This window comes from Cavia porcellus, unplaced genomic scaffold (assembly GCF_034190915.1).
Source record: "Cavia porcellus strain 051 isolate PalLab524CR breed Dunkin Hartley unplaced genomic scaffold, mCavPor4.1 scaffold_8, whole genome shotgun sequence".
Taxonomy (NCBI): Eukaryota; Metazoa; Chordata; class Mammalia; order Rodentia; family Caviidae; genus Cavia; species Cavia porcellus.
In genome coordinates this window covers 87,911,889-87,934,084 of record NW_026947491.1, presented here as the reverse complement: position 1 = coordinate 87,934,084, position 22,196 = coordinate 87,911,889, and the positions used below count along the sequence as shown (strand labels likewise).

At 42.7% G+C, this 22,196-nt stretch overlaps 1 protein-coding gene across 32 annotated transcripts in view; it reads left to right on the top strand.

The window, feature by feature from the left end:
• Nucleotides 1-22,196, top strand: part of Anks1b (ankyrin repeat and sterile alpha motif domain containing 1B) — a 1,068,230-nt gene that overhangs the window by 915,772 nt on the left and 130,262 nt on the right. For 3 of the 32 annotated variants that reach the window (XM_063255412.1, XM_063255409.1, XM_063255407.1), the window contains exon 1: nucleotides 21,652-21,786. The exons of 23 other annotated variants lie outside the window; for them this stretch is intronic. The gene's annotated coding sequence lies outside the window, so the exon portion shown is untranslated. Of the gene's footprint in view, nucleotides 1-21,091; nucleotides 21,422-21,651; nucleotides 21,787-21,938; nucleotides 22,066-22,196 lie in introns of those variants that run through there. 6 more of the 32 variants (XM_063255406.1, XM_063255402.1, XM_063255410.1 and 3 more) reach the window with 6 other exon arrangements.

Below are 22,196 nucleotides of genomic sequence, written 5' to 3'. Positions count from 1 at the left end.
CTTGAACTTGAAATGGAAATTTTAGAGGGTAGTCACTCTTTAGAGTGTACCCCTGATTTTATTGTCCTCTGGAATGTGTTGTTGTGCTGCCCATAATCACAATTGCATATTTTTTAAAATAAACCAAGATTTCATCAACCATACAGCTTGCATTCAGTCATTTGAAAGAGATCTTACAAAAACATAAAGTTGAATTTTTCCTAGGGTTTAAGTAATACAAACTAAAGAAGAAATGAAAATTTCCTCTAAGTGACAAAGTGTTCCTTTTTTAAAGAATCTACTTAGTTTTTGAAAACCAGGCAGTTGGAAAGTAGGTGTTAGGGTCAAGGAGGTACAGTGCGTTTAAGAGTCCCATTGTGAAGCAGTACAGGCCGGTTTAAGTATTGAGCATTTCTGATTCTCTATAATAATTTAAGTAGATCGAATTATTCAGCAACCATAATTTCCATTTAGTAAGAGTATGTTCTGTACAGAGCACACATCCCCACCCGTCTTCACACACTGTCCCTCATTAAGCACTTAAATGGATCTGTGTGTCCTCAATCCATTGCATTGTTATTGGAAGTCATTAATGGTTGATTGTACTGCGAACAGGCATTATCACAGATTAAATATTACTGGAATAGGATCACACAATCCCATTTTTTTATTTTATACAAAATCTTCCTTAATGAAGATTCAAATATCAACACAAATTCTAAGTGAGCAAGAGTTTGAAATAAAAAAGAAAAGCATGTTTTAATAGTAGGAGAAAAAGAAAGAGCTAAGTAACTTTCTGATCTAGAAAGAGGATCAGAATTTCTTCAAGAGAAAAAGTTTTGATATAAATTACAAAGCAAAAGATCAATATATTGAATAATATAGAATTTCAATGCTCAAAAATTATTAAAAGACAAATTATAGGGCAGTATTTGCAAATTATGTCAGTGAACATTGGTCTTGTTATACAAAAAGTTCATGTACATCAGTAGGAAAAGTATGACTGGCTTTACAGACCAGTACACAAATCACATGAACAAGCTCCATTCACAAAAGACAAATATTCTGTAACATATGAAAATCGTGTGAGTGATTGAGAAAATAACAATTCAAATGATAGCCACCAGCTTTCCCTACTCAGCTAAGCCTTAGTATTGTTACAATGTATTGAAATAAACCCTGCCGTATAATACTGGAGGCAGTGGAAAATCAGGGCTATATGGAAATAAAGACAAATACCCACATCAAGAGTTTTAAAATGTACATATCCTTTAATCTAAGAATATATTAAGATGCTAATCAGGAATGCCACGATATTAATACACAAAGATATTATGAAATTCCTTGTAACAAAAAATTTAAATGATCTAATATTAGGGAGCTGATTTTAAAATTGTGCATACCTCAATGAGAGTACTGATTCTATAATTTTCCCTTCCTGCTACCAACAAGCTTCTTCACACACAATGTCTTCTGCCCTTACAGCTTCTATTTATACTTAGCTTTTGCTCATCTGTAACTTCTGCACCACCAAAAGGCACCCCTTTGATGACCCACCTTGTCCAGCTGGGCCCCATTCCTAACAACATATTCAGCTGTGGTCACTTGTGGAATAACCCACTGACACATGCAGCACTCCCTGATTCATTCACCTCTCCAGCAGTCTCTTAATCCAGTCGAGTTGACAATTAAGGTTAAATGACACACACAAAAATGATTAAATGACACCCCATAAATATATACAATTATCACGTTAATTTAACCTAAAGAAAATGAACAAAAGACTTCCAAGCTTGTGGTCTGACCTTTATTATTAGGGTTTTCTCCTCCTCTTTTCATCCAAATGGGAATTGAGATAAATAACTCAATTACTAAGTTTAGAAGGGCTGAACTGAGCACCGTGATGACCTCTCTCCTGTCCTGGAACTGGAACCTTGAGACAGCACACCCCTGGGCTTGTGGACATCGGCTCGCTGGAGGATTCCGTGGGAAGGGAGAAGCCTGACATTTCCCGAGTGCGGATTAGGGCAAGAACTGGGATCCAGACTGCCTGGGTTCTTTGATCCAGCCCTGCTACTTGCTAGCTGTGGGATACTGAGAAAGTCACCCCTCTCTACGATTTTTTTTCCACCTGCAAAGTGGTAACAACAATAGTCAAATTTTAGAGTTGTTGTATGGGGTTGGAGTCAGCATTTGTCAGTTTCTGTTATATAATAGTCACATAAACGCCTGCTGTCATTGAGAATCTAGTATGTACCAAGCATTTTTACAAGCATGCTCTGTTAATGTTTGTTAACACGTAAATGAAGGATAATATGTGATTGTATGATGAAGAAACTAAATCAAGGTTCAGAGAGGTGAAGGGTAACTTCACGACTCTAGCCAAGTGAGTTCTGTCATGGCCACCTGCAACCACCATGCACTAACAAGGAGATCTTGACAGTTGATGGCCTATGCTGTCAGTATTCTGTTAATTTTTATATCATCCCCAATGGCTCTTGTCAGACTCTCCTGCTCAGTGTCATACTGTAATTTCATGCTGAAAAGAACACTCTGGTGCTGACCCATTCAGTAAGCACCCAAACACGTCTGACCTCTTTGAGAACATTCTATGTGAATGATGTTCATTTACTCCGTAGCAATTTGAAATAATTTCTTCCTGTGCAGAGTATGTTGCCACTTCCTGCCACCTCCTTTTATCGCCTCTTCTTAATGTGGCTGTCAGAATGGAGAGCAGCTCTTCACAGATGTAGCAGACTTCTCAGCAGTAAGCTGATTTAATTGTGCTGTTCTTTTGGATCTGCCCACTGAGGCATTTGTATATTCCACTGTGACATCATCGTGACTTATCTTAGCTGATTGTCTGTTCTAAACCTTGGATGGCTCCCTGTGGCTCAGTGGCTCAGTAGTGAATCACTCTTTTCTCCCCCTATATATTGTGACTATAACTTTTATTACTTCCTGAATAGTGGAAGAGTCATACACAGACTTTCCCCAGAGAGGAGATCAGAACACTTAGCAAACATGTCAGTAATTGTCCAGCCGCCCATACCCACGGTGGGGGATTGCAGAGGGGGCGTTAAGTAGGACATGGGAAGGTGAGACGCCAGAGATCCCTGCTGCCCTTTGCCCAGCATTGCTCAGCACATGTGAGACAGCAGATGCTGCCTCATGGTGGTGGCTCAGAGCTAGAGGCGAGGGAGGAAAGCTGCATTGTGAGCCTTGGTCCTGCCAGTGAAACAAGACTGTGTTCTTCAGGGAAATTGCTCAACCTCCCAAACTTCTTTAGTAAAATTAATTCACTGGTTTGTTCATTCATACATTTTTCTTGAGAGTATTCTGGAGGACTGTATTCATTTGTTAGGGATTCCATACCAACGTATCATTAAGTTGGGGGGGGGGGCTTAAATAACAGAAATTTATTTTCTCACCATCCCTGAGGCTAGAAACCTAAACTCAAGAGGCTGGCAGGGGCAGTTCCTTCTTAGAGCCCTACGGGGAGGATCTGCTCCAGGTCTTGCTGCTTGGCTCACAGACAGGGTGCTCATGTTCTCCCTTTGTCTCTTCTTGTCATTGTCTCCCTGGGCTCATCTCTCTGTTCACATCATGTTCTCTAGAGGAACGGCATCATATCAGATTGGAACCTACTCCACATGTCATTTTAATGACATTGTGCCTACAATGACCTTGTTTCCAAGAAAGATCACAGGTACTTCAACAGATGACTTCAGGGAGAGAACCCATAACGAGCACCTATTAGATTTTGGCCCCTGTTCTGAGCAATGAAAAAGAAAACAAATATGCTTCTTCCATGGAGTTTACATTCTAGGGAGAGACCAACAAAATAAGTAAAATATATAGCATGACAGGGAGTGATAATGTGCTTTAGAGAAAGTAAAGCGGGAAAGGCAGGATCATTTTAGAGAGGGTGGACAAAGAAAGCTGCAATGAGAAGACTCACTCTCATGAAAGAAGAAGAGAGTAACCTCTGCAGATGGCTGGGTGTTAGAGGAAGGTGGGGTGCGGATGTCCCAGGTAGAGGAAATGGCAAATGCGAAGAGCCTGAGGTAAGGGTGCCCAGATTGTTCAAGAGCAGCAGCCCCTGTGGCTGAAGCAAACCAATAAGGATACAGCAGCGGGAAAAGGAATCAGAGGAGAGAACAAGGACAGGTGGGTGGGAATAAGGACAAGGAACAAGGACAGGTGGGTGGGAATAAGGGTGGGAAGTAAAATGTCCGGGCCCGTGGAGAACACTCTGAAGATTTGTCTGGCTTTGCTCTGAAGGAATTGGGGAGATACTGAAGGATTAGAGTGCAAAAGTGATTGCTAGGATTTGGGTATGGCATCAGATAGAAAGGAACCAATGAGAAATTCTACCAACTTGGCATAATCAACTAGCAGGCTGGATATACCCTCAGTTGAGAAAAAATGCAAGAGAATGTTTGGAGTGGAAATCAGGAATTTGTTTTGGACATAGTAAGTTTTATAGCCTGCCAGATAAGTTGGCCAACCAGGTCTGGAGTTGTACATTGATGGAGTGACAGCATTTTGACAGTATTTAGAATCATGAGCCTGAACCAGATCACTAAGAAACTGAGGGTAGATGGATACAAGAAGCAGGCCAAGTACAGCACATAGAGGCATACGACATTTAGAGATCAAGAATTTAAGAAAGAGCCAGCCAAGGAGATAGACAAGAAAGTCCAAAGTAGAAAGAAGAAAACCAAGAGAGTTCGGCTATGAGTATCAAGAAAGACGGTACTGGGTCAAATCGAGGAGCTAGATTTAGCAAGATGGTGCTCATTGTGCATCTTGCCATATCTGCAAAAGGCAGGAAGAACACCTGACTAGAATGGGGCAATGCAAAATTGAAGGCCATAAGTACAGACTTAACGACCTTTACAATAAAGGAATTAAAAATCGTTTGGGCAGAATAAGATATTTTATACTTCGATGCATTGAGGGGCCAGACAGATGATACAAATGAATACATTATCTTTTAGGGTAATTTCATGTGTACAGTGTGGAGAAATAAATAGTAAATATCCTGCCTAAAGGTGTTCTCATAAAAAATAGAAATACACCAAAGAAAAATATCTCTAAGCCAACCAGTTGACTACCTGGACTGAATGATCTCCATGGCACTGTCATCAAAAGGTCTATGAAACTAAGCCATGTGAACAAATTAAGTGTAGGTCATTTCATGTTAAGCCCTTGAGCTACAAAGTAGTTTTGCTTCTTTCTGAACTGGAGCTAAGCATTTGTCATGATTCCTCCAGGGATTTGTGAGGGAATCCCTTTTGTCCTTAATCTGTTTGTAAAAGCTGGAAGCCAGAGTTGTAAGATGAAGACTTCTTGGCACTAGTGTCTATCTATTGAACAGGCAAATGTTTATTAAACCAGCAGCTCCATAAGCCAGGTAAAGTGTTGTCTACCTTAATATATGAAGCCATCCCTGTGTTCAAAACCTGACCGACTTCACAGATGGACGCCGTAGCACACAAGTAAACACACATGGTTCATTCAGTAAGTGCTTAGCACAGAAGATCATGGTGCAGGCACTGGAGGATTCAGCGCTCCAAAACTGGGAGTGGGGGGTCAGAAAGGCTTCTGGGCAAATCAAATGCTCCCTGGGCTGAGTTGGATAGGTTTGTTGGTGTTAGCACTGAAAGAGGAGGTTACAGTCTACCTGTGTGGTGCAGCTAGATCTCGGGTGGGGTGAACTCAGGCCACTGCAGCAAAGTCCAGGGAGCCTTATGCTCAGGCTGGTGACAAGGGACAGACCAGATTGCCTTTGTTCATTACCTTAGTTCTGCCTCTTGCCAGTGACCTCGGTAGGGTTTAAATATAAAGTGACCTGGAAGACTCCTGTATTGAGGGTTATAAGCACATCAGTATGTTGATCCGTTCCTGAATCCCAGCTGGATGTGCTGTAGAGGATGTGGGGTGTGGCTGGTGGAAGCAGGTCAAGGATTGTGCCTTTGAAGGGTCTAGCTCCTCTCTGCTTCCCTTTCTCTCCCCACTCTCTCCTTCCTGGCTGCCATGAGATGAGCAGCTTTTATCCACTATCCTTTTTCTGCCTCGGTGCCAACTGACCATGGAGTGAAAACTCTGAAATCATGAGCCAAACTAAACCTTTGCTCCTTTAAATTATGCACATCAGGTATTTTCTCCTAGCAACAGAAAGGTGACTAACACAGACTTGAGTAAATTCCTCATCAACTTAGCTTTTAAGTTTCTCTGTCCTTAAAATGGGGCCTGTAAAAGTACATACTTTACAGGGTTCCAGGGAGAATTGGGTATGTTTAATAAAGCATATACCTTACCAAGAAAAAAAACCGCTGTGTGTTTGCTGTTATCATCAAGGAACAGTTTCAAGAGGCAGTAACGCATGAAAAAAGAACAGTTTTCCAGACAAAGAACTGGGTAAAGGATGTTAAAGGCAGAGAGAGGGTCCTGCAGGCAAAAAAGCCACTTGAGGCATCCCTGCAGGCATATCCAAGTGGGTTCAACCTCGGAGAGATCAGAGTTGGGGCCAGAAAGGTGGGCCAGTCAGGCTCCTGTGCTTATTTCTTCCATTGCTAATAATAAATGACTTACGTAGGGAGGCCTTAGGGTTAGTTCTGACCAGACCACAGGGAACCAGTTTGTAGGGGTGGGGACAGATGGAAGGGTTGCTTTGATACAATAATAATACAGTATGTCTGAGGCCCCCAGACATAGTGGTCTCAGAACAGACTTGTACTTCATCTGCTTTGCACACCGATGCTGTAGGGTGCCTGAAGGAGGATTATCACTTGGCACAAATCCAATGCCTCGTTGACCCTGAATCACCTGCTACAATCTGTTTAAAAGACCACAATCCCTAAATATAGTCTAGGACAGTACATTAATTTCTTACAGAAAAAGTAATCCAACTCATGCCCCTACTCACCCTGAAGAATCTCTCATTATGCTTTTGCTCAGTAAATATTTGGGGAAAGATTTGTGCTTGTAATCTCAACATGTAGATTAGTTTTTTGGGGCAGCCCAGTTTACGTTACAGCCAATGCATCCAAACCGCCTCAGGCTGTCTAATGCCTTGCTTAGGTCCCTGAAGACTCTGGAATCCTGTCAGTTTCATTATCTTGAATCTTGGTTCTACAAACACAATGACAGCTGTACCTGGCTAAGGCATAAATCCATTTTTTAACCCCAGCATCATGCAGCAGTTTTTTAGTAAGTAGTCCAAGAGAATCTTGGCTAGGATCTTGTCATTAATATAAAGCTCATCAGTAAGATATCATGGTTTAAAAAAAAAAAACTACCACAAGATTTTTATCTCCAGATGGTAATGTTAGAAGTGTCATTGAAACCTCTCTTCCCCTGAAGCCCTTCCTCATTTCTCCGTATGTTAACAGAGAGCCCATGCAGACATCTCCTTAAACGTCACCTCTGTGTTTCAAGGCTTCTGCCAGCATCCTGCCTTACGGTTCTCTCAGATGTTCAGATTTGGCTACCTCAAGAACAAGAATACTTTTTATTATTCTGTATATATCTAGCTCACATATTAGTGCTTCTCCCCTGGAGGTTACTGGATCCATGATCAACAAAACCTTACCAAAGTCATAAATATTGAACAAATTGACTGTGGAATGCTTTTCTGAAGTCAAGGAAGACATTTACAATGGTGTTGGCTTGACTGTTGATTCTGTTTTACTGTTTGATCATCACATGAAAACTAATTTTAAATGCATGATGTACAACATTTGTACAAGTTTCCTAAAACTCTCTGGATTCCTTCTCTGCTGATTTACATATCAGTTTGTAAGTCTGTTAATTTGCAAATATATTTCTGACATAGCCAGTCACCTTTATTTCCTAATGAAAGTAAGTTCTTTAGCTTCCTGAAATTCTAATGTGTTTTCTGTATTTTTAGTTGAAGCTAATTCTGTTTCCTCTGCTCTTTTGGGAGCCCAATGATTAAATACATTTCAGGTGCTGAGCTATATTTCTTGCTCCTTTGTAATTCTGTCCTATTGTCTCCTGTTGTTGGTTATTTCTGGTTTATATATCCCTGTCTCATTATCAAGAACAGCAAACATTTATTTAATATGCAATCTGTGGTGATGGCATTATTCTAAGTAAAATGAAGATATAAACTGGGCTAGCGATGCACACTTGTAAATGCAGCACTCAGGAGGCTGAGACAGGAGGAGCCCATGAATTCAAGGCCAGCCTAGGTGATACAGTGAGTTTAAGATCACTTTAATTACAGAGCGAGACCCTGACTCAAAAGGTTAAAAAAAAAAAAATGGAAGAATGGTGTGTACACACACCCACATTTGTAAGCCACAGTTCACTTTTTGTTTGTATTGTCTGATGTTTTATTTAAAGGATACCTGTGTTTTTTTCTAGCCTCCCTCCTGTGAATTTTAAATACTTTTCTTCTTTATAGCTCTACTAATAGACTAGGTCCCAAAAAGCAGGGATAGGCACAGGATCTGTCAGGAAAAGAGTTAAAAACTTCCACCTTCCTAGCTAACTGTAGCCTGCAGGCTGCTAATTAGCTTGATGGATCAGCACCTGGTCTGGTTATGAATGCTTGGAAGCCCATTGGCTGCTGGCAGCTGATTCGCGGCTCCCCGAGGTTTGGAGATGTATCAACCTGGGCAGAGAAAGCTGGCACTTGCTTAAAGGGTAGCTGTAGCCAATTATTCATGTGCTCCTTTGAACTTGACTTGGCTGAAGAAGGAACTGTGCTCTCAGACACATTGGAGGTGGCTTTCTCCTCCACAATAGGCTGCCACTACCTGGCACACTTGCCCTTTTTGGTGCCATTACCATACAGTGACTAATATCAGTATGATCCTGTGATTATCTAAGGAATAACCGAGTTCTGCTATGCATTTTTTCTTACGTACTTGTTCTTCTTCCCCCTTTTCTACTTTTTATTCCCTAAGAAATCTTTAAGTCAGTTTGTCTTATCCTCTTTGTTTAAATGAAGTTTTAAAATATACATAGATGAGTAATGCTTGGGAAATATGTTACCGAAAGTCCAGATAGTCTGCTAAAGGAGGCTTTGGGGTCAGGGGCATGGTGCACATAAGCAATGTGTTTGGGTCTCTATTTGGGTGCTTTAGTAGCTTTTATGACCCCAGACAAGTTTCTTAGCCTCTCTAACCCTCCTATAACTCATCAGTAAACTGAAGAAACTATTCCTACATCTTTTTATTCCTTTTGGTCTTCCTGAGACAGTCTCTCACTGTGCAGTTCAGGCTGGCCTTGAGCTCACTTTGCAGCCCAGGCTGGTCTCGAACTTGCAATGATCATCCTGCCTCAACCTTCCAAGTGCTGGGATTGCAAACATGCACTGCCACATCCAGCTCCTACATTTTAAAGTCATTGAAATAATTATACAAAAACCCTGTTACTCTCCTCCCTTCTAGTTACTGTTCATATTGGTCATCACTGAACATGTGAGTGCCCACTGTGCGCTGAGGCAGTGGAAGAGTTTAAACCCAACAGCATACACACAAGTGCTGTTACAGCCACCCACACACACCCTGAGGCACAGCCTGAACAAAGAGAGAGATTATCCAGAAGAGGCAATCAAAAAACACGCAATGTTATAACTGGGCATCAGCTCTACTCTTGCATTCTGCTGTATGCTGCCTGTTTTCATTTGTGCAGCATAGATGCGAATCTCACCTTCTCTGAGACTGGCCATCCCTTTTAATCTGACCACATAAGATCAGTACCTGATTATTTAGTCTTTACTACAGGTTTCATGAAGATGGGTGGCAGGAGTATGTAAAGCAGAATTCCCACACTAACAATTTGTTCAAAGCATCACTTAATATTTCCATTCTCTGAAGGTCATGTTGTCATTAATGTCTTCTTCTTCACAAAGCCTTTGCCTTTGTAACTCTTCTCTTTTTATTTCCTGTGGGAGAACAATCTAAACTCTTTGTCATAAGTGAGAAAGTTAAGTGACCCTCTTGAATTACCTGAGTATGATCTTAGGTTCTCACCCACCTCCTTAAGCTGTTTATCAAAGTGTTTCTTCCAAACAAATATAGTGCAGGAGGATGGGTAGATACAATTCTCTCTGTCTCTTAAGACATACAGCATCATATTCAACTCTCACAATATCTCTGTGAATTAGGTGTTATGACTTCAGTTTTGCAGGTGGGAGAACTAATACTTAGAGAGGCTAAGAAACAACCGAATGGATAAACCCTACCTTGTATATTTGTTGTGAAGATTAAATAAGATGATGTACTGTTAAGTGCTTGGCTCAATGCAAGTGACAGAGAAAGAATGATGCACCCCAGTAGCCATGGAAGTAATGGACATAGACATGATAGCAACGGAATCCCATCCTCTTAGGCTTGCATAGGTATAATGATGCCAGCAACAAGGGTCCCAGGGCCAGCATATAATTAAAATGTAAGACATGGGACTCACCCTCATACAGGCCCATGGCTACAACCTACAGCAGACAAAAAACTGCTCAAGAGATTACAACCTCTGGGCAAGATGCACTTGATACTTGAGACAGGGATGGGTAAAGGGCCCCTGGTGGATCACCCATCATGCTGTCCAAAAGGATGACCACTGTGGTGCCTACCCTAAGAGGCCATAGGGTGGGACCCTACCACCACTAGGGAAGGGAGAAACAGGGAAATGACTGCCTGCAGGCCAGCCCTTCCAACCCACCCCCGTGAATGCCCCTGCTCACTACCCAGGCAAAGTGCTGCAGTGGCTGTGGAGTGAGCTAGAAAGGACAGTCTCTCAAAGTCCTAGGCAGCACGAGGTGGAGCAGGCAGCCAAAAACTCATGCTGGCAAAGGTTCTAGCCTCAACATAAGCTCATGTGAGGTTAAAATTATTTAGAAGCACAAGGCAGTGGCAGCAAACATTAAATCAAGCAAGGGGCTCTACTGAGAGCTGGGGGATAGCCCCTGTGGGATAGCTCTGGTCATACGTCTCAAAGCCAGTCCTGATCAATAATGAATGTGTATGTGAGAAAACGTTGGTCAGAGGGTACAAACTCGTAATTACAAGATGACAATGTCCTGGAAAACTAATACAAGCATGATGACTGCAGTTAATAATAATGTATTAGGTACTTGAAATTCATCGAGAGATTTTAAATATTCCCAACACACATACACAGTCACTGCGAGGTGACAGTTATATTAATTAGCTTGATTGTAGGAATCATTTCACAATGTATATCAACACATCATGTCACACAGCTTGAATATATACAAGTTTTATTTGTCTATTATACTTCAATAAAGCTGGGAAAATAAAACAAAAAATTCCCTAAAATAACAATAAATATGCAAGTGCTTCAAACCTTTTAATGCTATATAAATGCAAAGCGTTGTTGTTATGATCACCATTATGTAGTACTATTAGGCCCTAGCAGCCTACTGGGCATTTACCTAACAGCCCCAGATTTGTAAGAGCAAAGGAGAGCACTGGGTAGCTTTGTTCCCCCTCAGGAAAGAAACGTGCTCTCAGCTCAGTGTAGCACAGTGGCCGTGCATTCTAAGTGACGGAGTAAAGCCGGTCTTAAGGGAACATCTCTGCCCTGCAGTGCATCTCCTTTGTAACACACAAGCTAAGCCAGATACGGACGCCCCATATCGGAATGGTGGATCCTCCCTAAGTGCATCAAAGCAATTCCCATCCTCAGGCTTCCAGCAGCAACTACTCCCCTCCACCCACATCATCAGGAGTGTGGGGTTCTCTGTCACACACCCTCCGTTAAGTTGGAACTTGAAGATCAGGGATGTCCTGGTGCCTGGAGTCACTTCCTGGTCCTGTGGGGCCTGGCCCTCAGCCCACCATCCCCTTCCTTCCACCAGTATCCTATGTGTCGAGCTGATTCCATATATTTCAGCATAGCATATCCGCAGGGGCAGTACTGATATTTATGAGTTTCAGTGATTCAAACTAATGCAGGTATTAAACAGCTTCTTGGTCTACATCCTAATTGGAGAAAGCAGCTGAGAAAAAAGAGAGAAATGGTAAATTAAAGGATTCTCATTCCATATACCCACTGGGGACCCATTTAGAGGAAAGTAGTAATTTTCTAAATGATAGCCTAATGGCCTGAAAGAGTTAATGTGGCTTCCCACACTATTTCTACCCAGGGAGTCATTTCTGCCCGAGGATACTCAGGGTTATTGTATTCTGACAATGCACAGATCAGAAGATTGAGTGGATTTTCACGGTGCTGTCCTACAGACCTCGCCTAGTGCCCAGGAGAAAGGGACTAGATCCCTTGAGGACTGTCCCTTTTGTCCCTGAGTCTTTGCCTTGTGAGGCAGTGGGGGGTGAAAGCAGATGTTCCCACAAACATCAAGCTCACTTGTGCCCTTCAACAGAAGGAACATCTTAGAGCAGAGCTGTTCATTGTTATGGCCCTGAGCAAGACGGCTGGGTGAAGTGGCTGTGGTGTCGGGGCAGCCTAAGCGATGCTTAGAGTCAGGAATTTTTAGTTCCAGCCATGTTCACCTCAGTTATGTGACCCTGAGTTAATCGGTAGATCTCTTAGGGACTCAGTCTCCTCATCTATAAAGGAGGAATAAAATTAATAACACGAACCTTCTGGGCTGTGTCAAGGATTCACGGAGATACCATGTGAGTGTATTTTGCAACTAGAAAACACCTTATACAGGCTTACATACAGGCTTCCTCCTTCATAGTTTCACTTTGCTTAGTTTCAATTACCTGCAGTCAACTGCAACCTAAAACTCTTAAATGAAACATTTTGACCATGCATAATTCATAAGTTTTAAATACCTTTTATTGTATCACATTGTTATAATTATTTCTATCTTATTGTTAGCTATTGTTAATTTCTTACTGTGCCTAATTTATAAAATTAAATTTCATTGTAGTTAAATATGTGTAGGGTAAAATATAGTGTGTGTAGAGTTCGATACTATCTATGATTTTAGGCATCTGCAGGGGTCTTGTGATGTATTCCCAGCAGATAAAGGGGCATGGCTGTAAGTGCTAATTATTTAAGGAGGTGCCCCTAGTATAATTTGACCTTTAAAACTTACTTAACTTCTTAGAACCTCCACAGCTTTTCCACCCAGGAAAGAGTCCAAAGCTAATAATGACCCTGAAGGGCTAGTGAAGTATGCATACAGAGGGCCCTGTACACACTGAGTACCCAGGAAATATGTTTCTTCTTTCTCTGCCCCTTCCCCTTTGCCAGAAACATGTGACACAGGTGTGCACTTCCCCGTGTTCCTGGACCACAGAGCTGGGCCCCAGCAGTGGCAGGTGAAAAGGGAGAAACTAACCTTGAGGGCTGAACCTCAAAATGCTGCTCTGAGCTGCACCCGTGTGATATCTCTGAAAATATCTCTGAAAAAATGGCAGGTCCTTTCATATTATTTAGTTTTGTTGTGCATCTAATTCTGTTCTGTCTATTCATGGTGATTTCCTAATATTGAACTAGATTCACTTAAAATTTTAGAGAAATTTGTAGAGTTATCTAGTTTCCTTGGAAGTATTGATCCTCTTTGTTTACTGTAACTCTTGAGCTAACCAGCAAAACCTTCTTCATTCCCCACCCAAGTTGTTTCTCACCACCTTTTCACCATCTATCTATAATTTCCAGGCCATCTTAACCTGCTCCTTCTCTCTGGCCCTTACCCCTCACTCATTTACCCTGTGCTACCCCTATATATCCCTGAATTCATCCTCCCCTTCATCCTCCTATTCCCCTAAACCCTTCCTTTGGGCTTTTACTATTTCTGTCATGTAGAAGTTGCAAAATGATTTTTATATCACAAAGTTATTTGAGAATTAAATGAGATGATGTATTTTACAGTTGTTAGTATAACACAGCATATGACCTCTGGTCTCTGGTGGCTACAAAATAAGCTGGAACCATATGAGATTTTCAAAAAAGAGATGTTCATGAAGTATAAGAAAGAATTTGTAGTAGTGAAAGCCTCAAAGGTCAGCAAGGCTTCTTCAGTTGGCAAAAGCTCCCTGTCACTGGGAAAGTCCAACCCTGGTATGTGGTGCCTCTTTCATTAGAAGTTGTAGGGAGATTCAGTCATCAGACAGGAAGTTGAGATCACTTATCTTTAACATCCCTTCTGAATAAATCAGGACACTTTTAGTTCCAAGTGTCAGAAACTCAACTCAAAATGGCTGAAGCAAAATGAAAAATTAATTAGCTCACATAAGAGAAAAGTCCAGAGATTACAGGCATGACTGTATCCAGATCCTGAAAAGGTATCACTTGAATCCATCCCTTTGACTCTCACGCCAACTTGTTCTGCTCGACTCCACAGTGAGTTCACTTTTGGGCAGGCTGTCCCACAGGATGGCCGTTGGTGGCTCCAGGCACCACTGGCAGTGAGACATCCCAGTGAAAAGGACCCTCCCCCAATTCAGTGTCCAGCAGAGTCATGGTCCTGAGCATCCTAGAGAAATGGAATCCTCTGGTCTGAGGCCTACGGGTCCATTCCACGAGCAACTCTTGTAAGATTACATAAGAGTTCATGGCTGGTGGTTACCCAATAAAGAATTTGAGTATTAGTAACAAAAGCAGAAAGACTGAGTGCTGAGCAGCACAGAACAATGGACACCAAGCACACTTTTAAGATCCAATTACTCCAACTCAAAATTATTTTTAATATTTATTATGCAAGTCTTCCTTTGTCCTTCTAGCATATTTCAACAGCATTAATGTGCATTGCTAGAGAATTATCATAATGATGTACATAATCACCATCAAATGATAGAGTGTTTTCTCTTCTACCATATCCTGTGGAGAAAAAATAAATCTGTTTTTATGTATCTATAATACAGAAAGTTACTCTCTGTTCCCAGATGCATGGGCTCTCCCTGACTTACTCTGCACGACAAGGTTCTGTGGGAATGAGGTCTGTTATTTAGTTATGTTGAAAGGATGGAGTAGCTTCTTGGCTCTGAAGGTTTATGAGTTAATACCAAGGTGAACTAATTCTCTGGTTGAATAAACATTGTGCTCCAGACATTGTGCTAGGTTTTTACATGGGTGCCCTCCTTTAACCCTTAAACAAAATCCTTAAAGAACAATTATCCTTAATTTACAGATATAGAATCTGAAATGCAGCAAGGTTAAGAGACTTGCTCGAGGTCTATATAGCTAGTAAATGATAGAGCTGAGCTGGAACTCAGCTCTGAAATCATGAGGTTTTCTATACATTATGCTTTCTCCTTGAGAACTCCAAGAATGAGTCTGCAGTATGCCTTAAACGTGTGTCCCTGAGCCAAAACTCAGACCTTATGGTCTGACTCATTCAGAGGTCTGACTATCCTGGGAAATGTAGGGTGTGTAGTTACTTAGTAAACCAGACATCCAGCTCTAGTTCCTGGAGCCTTCTCTCACTGCTAACCTTGGAAGCTGCTGTGAGTGTTAAGCACAGCTGCTCCGTTGGCTAAAGGTGTTAAAACGACAAGGTACTCACCACCTGTGCTGTGCAGCTGAAACTCTCTGGGGTTGGTTGTAAGCAGAGGCTGCAAGCAAAAGGCTTAGCTATGGCTCAGTGGAGCTGCATGTGGCTCGGGCCCTGATGTAGTTAACATCCAAAGGAAGTCCCTGGGTCTTAATTCAGAAGATTGGGGCAGAACATTTCTGGCAGATGGGTCTCAGTGTTTGCATTAATTCCCCCTGGATTGCAAGCCTACTTGCCTTCAGGAAAAAGCATAAGTCCCTTCTGCTCTCTCTGGGTTGTGTTATCTTGGTAGTCGGATCTGTAAATATGCCCATGGTTAATAAGCAGTCTGTTTTAAATTTGTCATTCCAACAAAGGGATTTTTTCCACAGTTAAAGCATGATCATGCAATAAAAATAATTAAAATCTGAGTGCTGCATGTCACTCTGCTGTATACATTCTTTTCATTGGTGACAAGTGGGCTCAAGTACAAGGGAGGACCATGCTATTCCTGGGGTGGACATACAGCACCTGTGACTGCTCAAGTCCACCCCCGACTCAGAGCCTTTCCTGTCCCTAAATCTCCTAGAACTCCTTGATTCTGTTGCTTCTCCATTGCATAAACTTCCTACCTCTTGAACTGTGTCCTATGCCAGGCCCTCTATTAAAATTTAGCTCCCTATTAGAAGGTAACAATTCTACAATATTGTGATTATAAATCCATATTCGTAGTGCTCCGGTCTCAACGGTAGCTTAGTTCTGAAATGTCTTTCTGTTTAAAATTTATTCACATGGTTGAAAATCTTGGTCTGGGCTGGGGTTTCATGCAGCTTTCACTCATTCTACAGCACAGAATAAAGAACGGAGTCGCTGTCCAGAGTTCTGACCTCAGCCCGTCTGGCTTACAGCATTCTACATGTGAGCCTAATGGATGAGAATCCACCTCCTGGCCTTGCAACTGCCTGGAATCAGCTGATAACATTTTTTTTTTTATCTCTTTCCTCACCTTTCTCCTGAACTCAGAATTTATATTCTGTCTGATTTCTGGTTGTTTCTATTTGTAGAGTAACTAAAATTCAACATGCCCCCAAGCTTTCTTTTACTTGTTCAGTGAATATTTATATAATGCCTGCTTAGGGTCAGGAACTGAACATAAATAGAGAATCACATAAACAAGGTCCTAGACCTCATGTAGTCTTCTGATGATGTTTATAACTAAACTGGTAATGACCAAAAAATGGTAATGTAATATTAGTGGAGGCAAAGTTACTATGAGAACAAAAGGATACTCCTAGGCCTGTTCAGAACAAGGGAAATATTTTTAAAAAATCTCCCAGAGTAATTCACATCTTACTTCAAATCTATAAGGATAAATTGGAGTTACCCAGAGAAAAGGTTCAATAGCATTAGAGTCAATCTGTAATTTACCTTCTCTCCTTGAGCGTCCAGCTCAAGACAACACAGGCATTCAATAAACCTATGCATAATGAATACAAGTATTTTTATTATAACTGTGCCTTTTAAAATTCACTAATATGGGCATAAAGAGGATCTTAGGACACTTTCTCTGTCCTGAATACACAGGCATGGACACACACACTGAGACACATAATCTAAGACACTTACATTTGTAAAATTGACTATAAGTTATCAGAGCTTTACTATAAATCCAAAAGGGCCAGTCTTTTATGCCTCCATTTCCTTTTAACCCCAGTTATAACTGAGACTACCTCCCTTGGGTTTGTTTCCATATCTCAGGTATTTCCAGCCTTAGGCTTTGGAAGTTTTGTATTATAATCCTGAAAGACGGAGCCCATTCTATCTAACTAGGTTTGTGCTGTGCCTTTTTAGTGATGTTTAAAAGTATTTTCCTTCTCTAAAAATACTCAAAACAAATGAGAAAAATCTAAGATAAATAATGTGAAATACTGAGATAAGCTAATATTGAGATAAGAAAGATCTACCACTATAATATTCAAGTATAAGAGTATTTCTTTCTCTAAAATTCTCCAGACAGTTCTCTTCAATACATAATTCTAGTAGGCTTAATGCCAACTAAGAAATGAATTTGTATTCCATTGTGGAATTTCATGGTTGTGCCATGATCACTGATCTACTCACTTCCAGGTACTAGGTCCATGTGGGTCTTTTGAGAGATGGGGCTGCCTTTGTGTTTCTCATCCTCCTCACCCAAGACAATGCCCTTGTGCTAGGTTTGCATAATTCCCCTACACAGCTCCAGACAGGATAATCAACCCTGTTGGTATTTTCCCCTTGTTTTTCTGGAAATTTTACTAAAGCATTAAGTCTGTTTCTGGGTGAAATTACTGTCATTTAAGATACAAGGTCAAGTACAAGTTCTATATTTTAGAGCTCTTTTCATCAGAGTGCATATCTCAATGCTCTAGATGTGAGAGATGCTCAACAGATACGATTTTTAAAATCATCTAACATTTTTGCAGCACTTATTTTGTGGCCAGGGCGTTAGCAGCAGCTTTATATGTTGCTTCAGTTAGGGTTCAGTCAAAGGAGCAGAGCCAGGAAGAGATTTATTGCAGGAAAGTGGCATATGTGATAGTGGGACCTGACCAGACAAGACTGAAATTTGTACAGCAGGCCGTCAGATAGGGCAGCCAAGAAGTTTTAGGGGAAGGCTGACACTGCCAGGCAGAGGTAGGATTTCTTCTTCAGGAATCCTCAGTTCTGCTCTTCAAGGCGTCAAACTGATTGCATCAAATGACTTAAGATTATCTCCTTTAAAGTCAATGGACTTGGCTTTAATTACCTCTACAAAATATCACAAAAATACCTAGGTTAACTGAGGACTTAGATCACACATGGATATACACATGGGTGATCTATCTTCCCCTAACTCTGTGAAGTACCTTCTATTATTATCACATTGATTTTTGAAAATTGGAATGGTAAGGTTCAAAAAAGGTAAATAAATTACTCAGTAGTGCAAGCTTTTAAATGAAATACTCATGACTTTACTCCACAGATATGATCCCCCTTAGGAGCTTATCTATTACATTACAGTACCACAAAACAAATGAATAAAATATTGAACTTTTAATACACTAAATACATACAAAGGCCTCATACCCATGTTTACATATTTCTTTAAAAAATGACCAGCTTCTTGGGATTTGTGAGACTGAAATATTCAACATGGTCTTCCAGACATTTTTTAAATATGTAGGAAAAATGTTTATTCTTAAATAAGCAGTTTTCATGAAAGGATTATAGTCTTTATGACCAATAATGGAATAAATGCTTTGCTTTTCATTGGGGATACACAAGGACTGGCTCCTGGTACCATTCCTAAGTTGTATCATTTTATAATGAACAATATAGTACTTGCTATACTAACAAGTACTGGGTGTGGTGGTGCACTCCTGAAATCCCAGCACTTGGGAGGCTGAGGCAAAAGGATTATTGCAAGTTCAAGGCCAACCTGTGCTACAAAGTGAGCTCAAGGCCAGCCTGAACTTCACATTGAGATCCTGTCTCAAAAGGACTAATAATAACAATAATATGTAGGTTATACTCCAAACAGTGAAACATGAGATTACATAGTATCCATATTCAAATAATATAAATTAGAACTTGAATTAGTTTTTTGTAGGAAAAAGTAAAATTACTGAAGGAAAAAATAATGCTGAATTACTAAGTGTGCTGGGCCACCAACCTGTCATGGATGTGAACAAGTAGCCAGAGATAATGGTTTTGCTCCTGCCTCAATGAGGGTGGGCCTCCGGAAAGTGAATTAACCTATCCAGGTGTCAATTTTCTTTTCTGTAATATGAAGAGATCATCCCAGAGATAATCTCAGATCAAGCCATTCTGTAATATAAAAACATCTAAAGGTTCAGTGAATTAGGGCACTTTTAGGGCAAACAATCACATGTCTCTCTCCTGTTATTTGCCCTTACTGCAACCAGAAAGCGATTACACTAAGACCATTAGTTTTAATATGCACACCTGGAGGTTACTGTCAAATTTCATTAGTCCATGTTGAAGTTATTTCCCAGGAGTCTACTACTTAGTGTGTGAATTGGTTGTGCTGAACAGAGAATGGGAACAGCCACCATGGATAGCGACATCCCTTCCCTTCTCCCCCACAAGAAGCCAAGCACAAAGGGTGACACAGAATTGAATCCCCATCGTCCTGCAGGGGTGATATGGACAGAGGGCCAAATGTCTCTAGCACACAGAGGAGTCGACACCCGGGGAAAAAATGATAGCACTCCTCTTTTCCCAACAGCTAGCAAATGATACCTTTTTGAAATTGCCCAGTATCATTACCTGAAACAATATCCGTAAGACAATGATGCTTAGGGGAATGTCACTCTTTAGGCACCTTCATAACTGGCAAAGCAAGAAAACGCCCATTGTTACATAGTCACAAGTGTTTGAGTTGTAGAATGAAAAACAGAACTAAATGGCCAGACTTTCAAACCTATCAAAAGTTGGCCAACCTCAAAAACAGAGATATCCAACCCTAGTCAAAAAGGCAGATCCCGTTTCATTATGCAGTATGCCAGTCAAAAAGCCAGGTCACATTGGTCTGTTTCTCTTTGTGTATTTGCAAGGTGTGAGGTCAAAAGGCCTCCATGACTTCATTATGTGGGAGAAATGGGTCCCTGTGACTAAATACAGTCCCAGGATCTGGTTGGCCTGGTGTTCCATCCAGGGCCTGCCTTGCTAGCCGAGCAGCCTCAGAACTTTACACATTTCACAGAAGCAGACATGAGGAGATTACTGACATGAGGCTGAGCACTTAGAGTTTCTTAAGGACCAAAGTGTTGTCTGGAAGCTACCAGTTGCAGATCTAAGCCTTTGGTTTCATCTGCAAAGTGAGGATGCTAATGAAACCTACTTCTCAGAGTAGTGAGAATTCAATGAGATAATGCACAGATGCCTGGCAAATCGTAAGTGCTCTCAGTAAATCTTACTTCTTATTTTTAAAATGATTTACATTTGTCTTTTAATGCCTGAAGTTTTTACAGCTGAACAAAACCTTGGCTCTGGAGTCAAGACGATAAATGAATACTCTTAAAGTTTAGAAAGTGACTGTGGCTTGAATGAGCACTGCTCATCACGTTATGCATTAAATACTTGTAGTTGAGGATCCTTTATTCCAACCTATGCTGTTACCTTGTTTTCAGACGTCGGTGTTCTCCGTGGGAATCTGTGGCTCTCATCCGAGACTAAGTGGGCATCTCACACTTACAGATGAACACTGAAGCATCAAAGAACGGAGTGTGGGTTGGCAGTTATGTTCCTGCAACTGTTAGGATATTAAGCAGTCTCAGCCACAAATTTTTAAGTTTATTTATGGCAAAGAAGAAACACCGAGGCTTAAAACAAACTGGAGAAAAGCCTTTGCGTATAAGGCCAGAGGTCCTTCATTTAATTAGCAGAATTTTGAAAAGATGCTTTTGCCAAAGTAAATTTCTACAAATTTAGTAGTGCTGTGGGAACTTTGATGGAGACGTGGGTCGGGGATGAAGGGTATTATGAAGGTTCTCAAAGTCGTACCCAGAATCTTAACCGTGACCCTTCCACTCCTCTGGTAACCTCAGTACCCCTCGGAAAACTGCGGGGACGCCAGTCGCAGGCGTGGAGCCGCGGAGCCCCGAGTTGGCTTCTCCAGCGTCGTAAACCAAGGCGGCCGGGCGGGTGGCAGGGGAGCCAGGTGGCCTCTGGGGTGCCGCGGACCTGCCTTCCCCCAGCCTCCTCCTCCTGCTGCTGTCTGTGGCGGCGACAGCGGCGGCCACCGCCGCAGAGTTGTCACCCGCGCGCCCGCGGAGCTGCCTGCCCGGGCGGCCGCGGGGCGCGCGAGGAGGGGGCGGCGGAGAGCGCCATATCCATAGAAACGGAGGATGCGGGAGCGCGTGCGGGAGGAGGAGGTGGAGGAGGCGGCCCCGCGCGCGGCAGCCCGCCGAGCAGGGACCGCAGCCCGGCGCGCCGGAGTCCGGCTGCCCCCGAGCGGTAAGCCCTGCGCGGCCGTCCGCCGGCCGGGCCCCGGAAGCCGCGGCGGAACAATGGGGAGCCGGCGGCGGTGCTGGGGGGGGACGCGCGCGCCTCGGGGTGCCGGGCGGGGGCGCGCGGCGGGGGCGGGGCGGCGGGCGCGCGGGCGCGGGCAGCGCGGGGAGCAGCGCGCGCGGCCACTCGGGCCCCTCCAGCCCCCTTCGGCGCGCTCGCCCTCGCCTCGCCGCTCGCGCTCGCCGGGCGCCCGGAAAGATGCTCAGAGGTGCGGGCTAGGGCCGCGGAGGCTGCAGCCGCATGCCCGCGTCCTCGGGGCCCCGAGCCCGCCAGCCCTCGCGGATCCCCGGCGCCGGCGCCCCGCCGCTCGGGTGAGTAGCTCGGCTCCCGCCGCCCGATGCGGCGCGCAGAAGTGGCGCTGCGGCCCGGCGCTTTGGAAAGGGAAGCCGCGCCGGCACCCCGGGCAGGCTGCGGAATCCGTCGCCCCGGCGTTTGTTGCAGCCGTGGCCAGCGGTCTCCGCTGTGTGGGCTGTTTTTCCCCCTCTTTCTCTAAAGCTGCTTGGATTCTTGAGTCCCCATCGCCACCCCCGGGTTGGACACATTTTCCTTTTCCTTGCCTCATCTTGAGGGGTCCGGAGGAGTTTCAAGAGGTAAATTGCCGGGTGTCTCTCTAAATGATTTGACTTTCACAAGTCTGAATTTTCCAGAGGTCATTTGTCTTCGAGATTAAAAAGCCGTGCCAGCCCCATGTAATTTCCAGGTGCGCTTTGAATCACCGCTA